The 12509-nt window shown below is 34.4% G+C and overlaps 1 protein-coding gene across 1 annotated transcript in view; it reads right to left on the bottom strand.

Annotated features, from left to right (window-relative positions):
• TBC1D22A (TBC1 domain family member 22A) overlaps positions 1-12509 on the bottom strand; it is a 179427-nt gene that overhangs the window by 126237 nt on the left and 40681 nt on the right. The gene's annotated exons all lie outside the window — the stretch shown is intronic.

Here is a 12509-nt window from a genome sequence, read left to right as displayed (position 1 = left end):
ACATTTTGATTCTGCTGTTCGAAAAAGTCTTCAAACCACAGCTTTATTACAAATAATAAATGGAGGCTGGTCAATACATTCTAATATACTGATCAGTATTTCTCAACATAATCTTCTTTCATATGCTACAGAAGCATGTAGACAAAGATTTAAAAAAATAAATTAAAAAAACCCAACCCAAAACCTCAACCCCCCCTGCAGATGCCTCCACTAACAATAATGTGGAGAACAGAAGAACAGATAGCAGGAAGATATAAGCTTAAAGAAATATACTCCAGTTCTTTTACCTCTAACAGCAAAAAGAAATTTTTGTACAAGAACAAGATATTATGTTAGTTAGAGTAGGAAGATGAAGGTAATCTTATGCCTACAGACGTGATTCAAAAAATTTGTATGAAATGGCGATTGCCACTTTTTCATTTACTATCTTATGCCAAGAAAGAAAAAGATCAAAACATTTCATTTAATTCTCTATTTAACAAGAAAGCCAGTCATATACAGTAGCATCTTTAAGATAAAAACAGTGAATTCAAATAGAGGTACCTGGAAGTAACTGTTACCAGTCATTGGAAGTCGTTAAATCTGATAAAACCTCTCTCTGACACTTATTTTAATCGTTGCGATAGTAGGTGTTTACTTCTTCAATAGTCTTACAGCTTTTCTCCGTAGCCAATCTTTCTTAATCCCTTTAGTCACTTTTTTTAAAAGCTTGTCAGTGAAACACAGATCAAAAATACAGCAACTGTTGCTTACCACACTTTCAATGAAAACAGTGCAGTATGATAATTAGATCACTGCTTTGAAATACTTATTTAGGTGGGTTAGAGTGACAACTTTGGGACTCGGCACGCTGACTTAGTATGTAGATGCCACTCTGAGAAAGGGAAGAGCATTTTCTCACATGACAAGTCTGAATGACTTGGATATTTTCTTCTGAAGTATGTAAAAGTCCTTTGCTTTTATTCGAAGTCCTACAAAGATAATGCTGACATTTAAAAAAAAAAAAAAACGAAAAAGAAAAAAGGGAATTTGGGGTGTTTGGTTGTGGTTTTTTTTAAAAAAAAAAAAACCACAAATTTTTCCCCTCTCTTCTCCCAAAGAAAGGGAAAGTTACTTTTTAATATAACACAGTTTTCCTGTGAATGATTTAATAAGAAATCATTTACCTTTTTAATTTGAAATACCTGAGTAATCTCTAATGTAGTCTTAGTACAAACCCACCACTTTCCATTTTGTCTAACTTTTCTATTCCTCTTATTACCATACTTAATTTGACTCAGAACAACAAAAGTTAGGAACAGCTTTTAAAATAGGTGAATGGATCTTTCCTTTTACACTTCTTTATTTATAAAAATTGGATCAAATTGCATCAGACAAACAAATCAGAGAAATTATATTGAAGAACTGTTCTTAGACAAATATTTCAGTGTGTTCTAGGACATTATGAAATTAGTATAAGGACAAAGGAATAAAGAAAATACTTTCCAAAGTAAAAAGAAAAACAACTTAAACAAATACACACTTCTCTTATTTATCAAATAGAAGCTCATGAGAAAAATTTTAAACCAAACTGTCATCTTTAATTATATTTTGATAATTTCCCCTCAAAAGTATGTTGAATATATAACAGTTCAGAACTATAAAACTCAGAGGGAGCATTATCTGAAAATTGTTTGAATAATCAAGAAAACCACCATGAATAACAAACAAAACTGTAAATAGTAACGTTATACGGCAATGCAACAATCCTATTAAGATCTAGTAAAGTCTACTTTTTGAAAAGAGAAAGCAAACTGTTTCAAATTAGATGCGAACAGCGACAGTTAGAGAAACTTCATAAAACTCCAGTATATGAATACAACTGTGACAGCTTTTCTTTCTCCTTTATCGTCCAAACCTGAATTTAGATTGATAACTGGAGTTTGAAAGAATAAATGCAACAGAGAAGTTCACTTCATAATAAAACTGATTACTACTTTATTTTTCAACAGGTCATGGGCTTTGGGTTTTTTCATTCTGTATATTTTATGACTTAAAACACACTCAGTGTTTTGGTTTCATGACCTGAATTCTGACACCCCTGGTAACTAGTAACATACAAAATTGTACATAAAAGTTTTACATACATGTGACAACAGACTCCCTGTTAATGGCACTTCTTTTTTTTCCGCATTTTTTTTTTCCATTCAATATTAACATTCAAGAATCTATGCTTTAGTTATGTGGATTGCCCTTTCTTCAAAGACAATTCAAAAGCTTAAAAAAGTCTGAAAGGGTAACATACCTGTAAATTTCAGGCTTTGGGTTTTGGGGGTTTTTTTGTTGTTTTTTTTTTAAACAGAAACTCTTAAGACACAACAAGCAATTAATACCATTAGTCAAAATATTAATTTTCTCTCAGATAGAGAACTAAAAATAACAGGCAATTAAGCAGTTGGATATACTTACTAGGATAATCTTAATGTCTCTTTTTCACTTCTGACAGCAATTGTTCACCACAGCCAGGGAAATTTAACTTTAATTAGGCTTATTCCACTTCAAATAGATTGGATCCTTTTTCAGAAGTATCCATGAAACAGTTTTAGTTAAAATGTTATTTTTTCCCTGACAGATAGTGAAACTGAGGGTACACTCTACTGCCTCAACTAACACACTCTTTTGAGTAAAATATCCAGCACTATTACTACTACACATCTGTAATCAAACTAAAGAAGGTATTTTATCACAGCTTACACTTCATTCAAACTTCCAATATGTGCCAGTTCATGAGAATAAGAATGTGGATTTTGCAATTTGTGTGGTTAACCGAATGGATTTTCAAGAACTTAATTTTGTTTCAGTAGAGGTCATGAAGATGACTAGAGTTATTTTCTCCATCCCATCAGTATGGTACGACTTCAAATGCTTTGGTTATAAAGATCTATGGAACTACTTAAAAAAATAATTAAAATTCTAGAAAACATGACAGAAGTAACATTAAAAACAATTCTACACACGATAAGCAAAGAAGGGTGGCAATGTCTAAGCTTCAGGGAACTTTCAGGGGGACAAAAAAGTTTGTTTATCAATTTTTATTTATTTTTATTTAGCCTTGAAGTTGAAACTGATAACTAGAAAACTTACATTCACAGTGCTTGGTTATCACAATTATTGATACAAACCTGTTCAGTCAGTCTCAAATCCTTCTCCAAGAAGTCTACTGGATGCAACCACACATCCAACGTTTCAGATGAACTGTTATAAGTAGCTTCGAAATCTGACAGTATATTGAAGAGTGTGAATCAAAATTCAAATACAGAGTTAGAGGAGGAGTGCTTTTGTAAAACAGTATTGTCTATTATAATAAATCATGGTCATTCAAGACTGTACTAGGAAGTAAAAATACTAGAAAAGCAGGTTGCCATACCCTACATCTGTCTGTTGGGATGCTTTTAGGAGTGCTCCCTAACTTGCTAATCGAAAAATAAGTGGAATTCACAAAGACTTATCATGAGCGTGCAGTTTAATAATACAGCTAAAGCAGTCTAAGAGCTACCTGGCATTAAAGAGAGATTTTGCTTCTCCTTTCTTCCCTAACATGCTCCTGTCCCCACATCAGCACTGATGTTCATCTCTGATCCTCGAGATGAGAGAAGAAAGTTAAATTATTCATTTTGTTATGGAGCTAGTTTCCTGCCAGTTTAACCGAACTGATTCACTGTGCCAGAGAAAAGCCAATGCTGACCAAAGAGAAAAGACAGGAATTCATGTTTGGGGTTGGAAAAGAGAAAGCAAAGTTGACAACAGCAAGCCCTGATTTAGCTGTGTGATCTAAGCACATGGCAAGAAAACCCTTCCTGTCCAACTAAACCAGATTTGGAAATACTCAAATATGCAGCTCCATTGTTAAGTGTAAAGAGCAGTGAAATGAAGCTAGAACAGGCAGAGTACACTGACCTCTTGAGATAGCAAATGGGATCTGGAAGAGGGCGAATTCTACAGCACATAAAAATCTAGTTCACACAGTTCCAAGCCCTTACTGGGAATAAAATATATTAGAATAAAATATATGTAACAATATACTATCACTGAACTATACCAAATAGTTACTTGTAGATGTGTGCTCAGCTGCTCATTATCAACACCTTCTCAAGGTTACTATACTCCAAGAAATGCCAGTAGCACTAATTGGGTTGGTACAATTAGCTAAAATCACACTAATTAAATAAGTAAATCACCTCATTTTGACCAAAGCAGACTAAGAGAGAGCTTACGCAGACAGATTCACTCATATATTTGATACTCAATGCCACCACTGACTTCCAGTAAGTTAAGCAACTACAGAAAAACAGTAGGGAATAAACTCACTAAAAATCACTAGCAAACCACACACAAAGTACATATCTGGGTAAAGCACAACTACCTTCATTAGGGCTTTTACTATTATAACTACATGAAAAAATAGTCTTTAATTGAAATAGTTACATAACTCTAAGCCAGAACAAAGTGCTCACTACAGGATCAGTCAAACTGCAACTAAAAAATTAATATTCCAACAAGTAATGCTGAAAGATAAAGATGAATTTGTCCAGGTAAATAATTAAAATAAATATCCAAACACATAAACAATAAGATCAGAATATTAAAGGCAATTTAGTTCATTGGCCCCCTATTAATCAATTCTCTCCATTCCACAAGTCCTGCAAGACATATTTGCCCTCCTTCATGCTCTCTCCTTCCCTAGCCCTTCATCAACTAAGCATGAGATGTCCTCTTAATACTATCCACATTTTCCTCACAGTTCTGTTTGCAATGCCTCCAAATACACCACGTTATTAACCAACCCTAGTCACAGCAGCATATTATGGCAAGCACTGCTAGTTAACAAACAATTCAAACTCTTCACTGCTAGTTTTTTTTCACATGAACTCTCCTCAAATAAAGAGAATAGAGGGATTTAAAATAGTAAGAATTATTTGCCCAATTTGGTCTGAAAAACTGTATTATATACTAATAAAAAAATTGCTCAGACATTGTGAATGATTCATTTTTCTTGAGACATACATAAAAACAAAAGAAGAATTTAAAAATATAGTCTAGCCAACTGCTTCAAAAGTGCTAAGGTTTTTTTAAAGCACTAAAATTTAGGTCTATATTTTTATCTCCCTTGATGCAATGTAATTTACCTGGAGGAATTTTGGGTTTTTTTCAATACAACAACTCAAAAATATTTAAATGAATAATAAAAAAAAAGACAACCTTCTGAATTACAGAAGGATATGCGTGTATTTTAAAGTGATTACAAATTCTCAGAATACACTGCTTCTTCACGAAGGTCAATTATAACAGAACTATAAACATCAGAATCTAAAAATTGCAGTGGCTTAAAAATAGGACAATTAGTAATTTCTGCACAAAAGAATGGTTGAATTCCAACTGAGGAATCTGACGGGTGGTATAAAACAGAAGTAGTAAGGAGGAAATGAGAGCTATAAAAGGGTCTCAGGAAGCTCCTAAATAAAGTAGAACATGCCAAATCATAACAAACAAACAGGATAAAACACAATTTAGCTCTACAAAGTCTATGTAATAATGAGTTAGGAAACACCCTGTTAGGACTGTCTTTCAGCACCTATCATTTCTAGCTGCATTCCCACTGCAGTCAAAATCTGTGCTGCCACCCAGCACAGAAGACCAAGTCCTTAGCGCTGTGGATGGGCACAACACAGGTGTCCGCTTATTTGTGGACCTTCTTCATCTTTTCCATGGTGCAAAGCAGGAATCATCAACGTGTAAAACCAAAGACAAATCCTGTTTATCTTACTCATCACAGTCCTCTCTCTCTTCAGCTACTCTGCATAACTTTCAAAATCCTTTCACTGGACAACAGACTGGCACATCAACAGGGTGAGAGTGGAGGAACATGATCCTAGAGACTGAAAAAGCGAACAGCAGTTATCTCAAAACAAGCTAAGATAATGCTGAACGATGTCTGTGTCATGTTACAGTCACATATGTGTGCATATACTAAGAGTTTCAAAATATGTGAAAGCAAAGAGTGCTTCAAAGAATTGACAGGTAAATTGAAAGTTTCAGATCACCAAGTGGCTCGTGTACGGTGCAGATCTTTTACAGAGGAATGCATATGATATTTTCTGGACTTACGTAGAAGATGGAATTGGGTTTTCAGTATTTTCAAGACTTTAATTCAAAAGAGTTATGTAAGCTTCTTCATTCCTTGCTCACCCAAATCACACAGATAACAATATTCCATTCAATTATCAGAATATTTCAGATAATATGAGAAGTTCAGTCAGCTTCACTGATTGCCCTGAGTATTACAATAAAAAATAATGGAAATTATTAAGAAGCAGTACTGAAATATATCTTTGTATGTGGAAACTACATTACTGGTGATTCGCATTAAGGAGAGAAAAGTTAATGTGATCAAATGGAACTTGTGACATTGAATTTTCATATGACAGAAGAGAGATTTAAATTCTTTTGAATAGTTTTTCATGCAAGTTTTACAATGGTTTTAAAAAATGAGGAAATATTTTTTAATACTTTTACAACTTGCAAGAAAATGTTAAAATGTCAGTTATGCTTCATGTCAGTGCATTTACGCAAATTTAATTTGTAAAAGTTTCATAAATCATTTCAGACAAATGTGTAAATAAAAACATTTTAATATGGTATTGTTCAAAACCATGTAATTATTTAAACAAAAAAAAGCATTAAAACAGTAGAAGTTTGTTACAAAGTGTAATGCAAAAATTATCAAAAAAGTTCAAGAGCGTATGACAATTGCAATTAAAATTTTTTCATCTCTCGAACTGAAGAAAACCCTCATATTCCTGAGCATTCTCTCCTAGGAGGTTTTCCAGTATTTCTTTCCTGGTAAACCAGAAGACAGTAAGGATGATTCTATCAGTCTCTAGCCACTTGAAGGGCCTGGGAGAGGAAGAAGCATCCAGTTAATCCAGTTATAGCTCCTTGTTCAACTTCCATTTTATCAGAACAATTTGTCATTCCTAAGTAGAATAACTATAAATACGTTACATCTTTTCCACTTTATCTCCTCAAAAGCCCAATGCATGAGGTCTATTCATAATTCTCCAAGGACTAGTGAATGGGTGGAATTGAATAAGAAAGGTCTAGGTGTTCAGATAACAGGATTAATTATCTCAGATTAATTTACATACTGCAGCAATCAAGGTTTCAGCTTGGTCTTGTAAAGGAAATAACACATGCTAAACGAAATTTTACCTTCTAACCCTGTAAGTATGAGAAGAATCTTCTAGCAGCTCTCTGGAGTCAGTGGGTTAATATTTTTTGCTCTCTGGCTTATTGCCTCATCATTCAGAAATTCAGTTTTACGTACATTCTAAACAGGTTGACTTACTGCATAAAAACTAAAATTCTCTTTCCTGAAAAAAAAAATCTCTACCAAATTGATTTATTTTTTTTTGTATTTTATAAACAAACACTGAGGAATCACCTCAGATACAGCCATGATACAATGCCCTGAAATATTACTCCAATTATACTATGAAAATAATAATTTTAGATACAGCACTCAAACTATGGAAAAAACCAAAATTAATAGTTTTAACTTTAATTAGTCACAACAGATATGCTGAAAAGGAAGGAAAGGAGGCAATAACCAGTATGAAATCTCACTTTAAGGACAGGAACACTTCTTGTGACATGAGAGGGAATGGAAAAAAAAATAAGGGAGCTATAGATAGACGATGGCTTTTCCAGGACCAGCGAACTTTTATATTCTCACAGTAACACTGGTCTGGGTCTAAATCCCATCCCAATCCCATTAGGATTTGGGCCTGGGTTAACTGTTCCATAAAGTTATGGCAGTATCAATTTAAGAAACACTAGGTAAAAGAAGTTGCATTTAATGCCTTCTACAAAAGGATTTAAGATCACAAGAAAAATACTTACAAGGATAAGACCTCTCTTTCCAAAGCTTTCAGTTCATGAGTTCTTGTAAGCATCCTCAAATTGTCTCAAGCTCCTCTATTGCAAGAAGATTGCAGACAATATCTCAATCGCCATTCCAGTTGTCAGCAGCTCATTTTTCTTGACATTCTTTATCCAACATAAAAGTGCTATGGCAACATTCATTTTCTGCACTTGACTTCCTACTAACTCCCAATTTTCTCTTGATCCAACACTGCTAGGGATCTCAAAGCAATTTCACGCAGTCATTCTACTTAGCAGTGGGCTGACATGCATCCTTATTATGATGGTGATTCTCTAGAACTTTCATCTCTCTGGATGGTGAATAAATCCAGGTCCTGTCTGTGGTTCCAGGTATACACACAAGGCCCAGACAATTACCTAAATGCTGATGAAGTGCAGCTGACTCCATCAGCAAGACACAAGCAACTGGCCAGCACAACTTAGCACTTGGAAACAATGTAGAACAACGGGGACTCAGAGCAACAGGAAAGTGTACAAAGAGAGCAACATGCGTGGCAACTTGAAACAGGACTTGCAATCTAGTGCGAAATTTCCTTGTCCACATAAGTCACCGAACAGTGAGCAGTCACATGGTATATCTTATCTCGTTAACAAAAACACCTCTGGCATTGCATCCACATGGATGAGATTAATTTTGACACAAACTAATATGCTACAAAGACACAGAACTTTCAGAAAAACTGCTCTGACAGTAATTAGCATTTGTTCTGACGACATATAACACTACTACGTCATATAGCAGGTTAGAAGTAAGCACAAAATAGGTTTCCTGTATCACTGGTGTTTGAAATTCCAAAGAAGCTGTTATATTATGGCAGAATAAGCTCACAGATCTGTAGCAATTTTTTTTGGAGGGGGAGGGGGCAGGTAATGTCGAGATTGACATACACAATCACCTGGTATGAGAAACCTAAGGTTTCAATTCCTCCTTCTCCTAACTCAGACCAGAAATCCTAATCTGAATCTACTGTATTCCAGCAGGGGCCAGTACCTACCCCCTCTGAAATTTTCTTCAATTGCAGTTATGCATCTCCTGGCTTGATTTGACAACCAAGTTTTATCTTGCTGTAAATGTTAGAGTATTCTGCTTTTATTGCAGAGTGGGGAACTAATGAGACATTACCAAATTACACTTTCATCATACTTACACTGCTGGCAAGGCTGGAAAAATGCTCTCAACATTTAACGTATTCAATTCCTACATTGTTACTCAACCTATTCCAAACATGTGAACCTATGTGCTAAAATTAGATACCTCAATCCATACTAAACATCAAAATATCTATTATTTTGGTCCTTATAAAAAGACCCAGAAACTTTTTTTTTTTTTTGGCATTCAGATTTGAATGAAAAAAATGTTACTAGGCAAGGAAATTATCACTTCCATACATATCATTTGGATCTTCAAAAGTTCTTTAACAACACTTTTCCAAATGTTTTTTGGATGTCTTTAGCAGGGCAGAAAGATTCCCATCACTAGATTAAAACACACTTGTTATGCAAGATTAAGGATTAAGGCACTCTCAGTTGCATAAAGCTAAAATAAACATGCCTTTCCTCCCACCAAAATATTTGACAAAACTGCAACTGTGTGTAAAAGTTATCAGGATATACTATCAGATGATCTAATCATCACAGATTTACTATCAATGCCATTGTCAATAATAATAATTTATTATTAATCTTTAATAATCCTTTAGGACCTCTTTTTTAATTATGGAAAGAATCTAAAAGAAAAGGCTATATCACTTTCAATGGCATGAATCAGGATCCAAGTGACTCAGAACTGCTACACAAAGGTTTCAGGTATTGAGAAAAATACAAAAATCAATAGTTAAAAAAGCAATAAATAGAGCAATTTAAGGTACAACCTAACATTCACTTAAAATCAGAACTACAAATCATAGAGTAGTCTAGAGGAAAAAAAAAAAAACCAAACAAAAAAACAACAAAACCTAAGGTTTAGCCTGGAGAAGAAAAGACTGATTTATTAATGCTTATAAATGTCTAAAGGGTGGATGTCTAGACGATGGGGCCAGACTTTTTCAGTGATGCCCAGCGACAGGACAAGGGGCAACGGGCACAAACTGGAACACAGGAAGTTCCAGCTCAACACGAGCAAAAACTTCTTCACTTTCAGGGTGACCGAGCACTGGAACAGGCTGCCCAGAAAGGATGTGGAGTCTCCTCCTCTGGAGAGATTCAAAACCTGCCTAGACGCGATCCTGTGCAACCTGCTCTAGGTGATCCTGCTCTAGCAGGGAGGTTGGACTAGATGATTTCTAGAGGTCCCTTCCAACCCCTACCAACCTGTGAATCTGTGAATACAGAGTATCAATAGAGTAAATATTAAATACTCTAATAGCTTAAACATTTTTGTTAGGAAACTTCTGCAATTCTGCATTTATTTCTATCTAAATTATTAAAGTATGATTCATAGTCTGAGTTTTGAATCCTTCCATAATTTTATTACAAACCTCAGGATTTTTGAGGTACTTCATAAACTTGAAATTGGGACATAAAGTTTAAGAAAAATGCACACTCATTCATTCTAACTTGAATGCATCACTCAGTATAACTTGAATATATTAGAAAGACTCAGATCAAAAAGCCATTTAAACACAAATCTTATAAAGTTTTCATATGTCACTAGGGGAAATAACTGCTGTTAGCACTTAGCCAGGACCACTACTATACCTTCATTTCAGTATTTTTCTTACCATACAGATATTAGCTTTTACATGAGATTTTAGAATACAGTTTTCTGAGTTTCATACATTTTCAGTGGCAAAATATATTTTACAGTTGTTAGGTTTTGAGTTTTGTCTTTCTTCACTGGACACCTACTGGAATAGCCACGCTCTCCGAAATGGAAATACTGACAAACTGGCAAAATACATTAACAATCACCTGGGTCGCCAACTGTAAGTTGGTGGTAAAGACAAACTTATTTACCATATTAATTAAACGGTCTATTTAACATGGAATATCAGTGCTCTAATCACATCTCATTTGAACTTCCTATTTCAATTAACAATCCTGAAGACTACTGGAGACCCCACTGTTCTAGGATCATTAAGAACATTTTCATTATCTGTCAAATGAGGGAGTAAAAGGCAGAAACTGAAAGTACTCTCAGGAGTAAGCCTCTACCCTACTTAAGAGATGATTAGGGAGAAAGCAGCAGTAGTTCTCATTAGTTGCTTAGCAATGAAATGTCCCCCTATGAAACAAGAAACAAACAAAGCAACAGAGGTGTTGCCATGCAAATAAGTCAATGGATAGTCTATCATCCACTCAAGGATAATCTGTCCTTCGTTAAATCTAATCAATCTGGATTAAGACACCAATGGGTATCTTGCATAAAGATGGTAGGAAGAATCCACTGAAGTAGCCAGACAGCGTGTTGCTCAAATTTACATATAAGCATTGTGTACTTTCATTGTATGTGTGTATGACAAATTGAAATACAAGGAAAACAGTTTTAATTCAAGCCAGATCAACATTGTCATTTTTACTATTTAACCTTACCTTTTATATCCATAGTTATATCCAAATTATTAATGAACTCTTAATAATTAGCCATATTCAGTGTTTATAAAGAATTAAACATTAATCTATAAATTTAAGATATGAACGATGTTCTATTAAGAGATGAGCATTTAAGCAATATCAGAGTTTGCCAATTTAAACAGTTTTCAAAAAGTATACTCATATATAAGGCCACAAATTCAAGAGAAATACAGCTGTTTATGCTACTACTGTTACAAGCATTGTGAGGCCCAGAAGAGTAGAGTTCTTACCTAGAGGAATTTGATTATTGCTGCCTTAATTTTCAGATCGTAATTCCTTGCTGCCATTCTTGCAGCCACAGATTCAATTTAATAGGTTCCCACTACTTTAATTTCCCTGCCACTCCTTTAGAAGGTTTCCTTGTTTCATGGAGGTTTTTTTCTTGTTTTGGTGTGGGGCTTTTTTTGTTATTGTCATCTGACTTGGGTTTGGTTTTGTTTTTTTTTTTAAACACCTGCTCATTTCATATGTACAATTTAAAGTTTTCGTTAAAAATGTGAATTAAAGAAAGAAAGAAAGAAAGAAAGAAAGAAAGAAAGAATAAAACCAGCTATGAATAAAAAAGCATCAGGAGTGGTGAACACTTCTTAACTAGAAATCAAGATGAAAGCAAATGCTACATTGTGCTTCTTTCTCCTCCTTTCAGATCTGACAAACAAGAATGCTGTCTGCAACTTCTGCAGAGGGGTTGGTTTGGATGAGGGGTTTTTTTTTGGGGGGGGGGGAGTTTGATTGGAATAAAAACCTGAAAGATTCCTCAACTTCACTGACTACTTACACAAAGTCTGATTGCTTCTCAGTATACATTTAAAGAGAACTATACAGATTTATAATTACAAAAATTTATGATAAAATTCATGTATCCAATTATGCTTTGATTATCTAATCCAAATCATTATTCAGATTAAAATGAAGATGCTGTTCCAAAACCAGTACCAATTCATAATTCAGTATTA

The sequence above is a fragment of the Grus americana genome, chromosome 1 (genome assembly GCF_028858705.1).
Source record: "Grus americana isolate bGruAme1 chromosome 1, bGruAme1.mat, whole genome shotgun sequence".
Lineage (NCBI taxonomy): Eukaryota > Metazoa > Chordata > Aves > Gruiformes > Gruidae > Grus > Grus americana.
The sequence above is the reverse complement of the archived record's forward strand: the minus strand, read 5'-3'. Positions and strand labels throughout refer to the sequence as shown.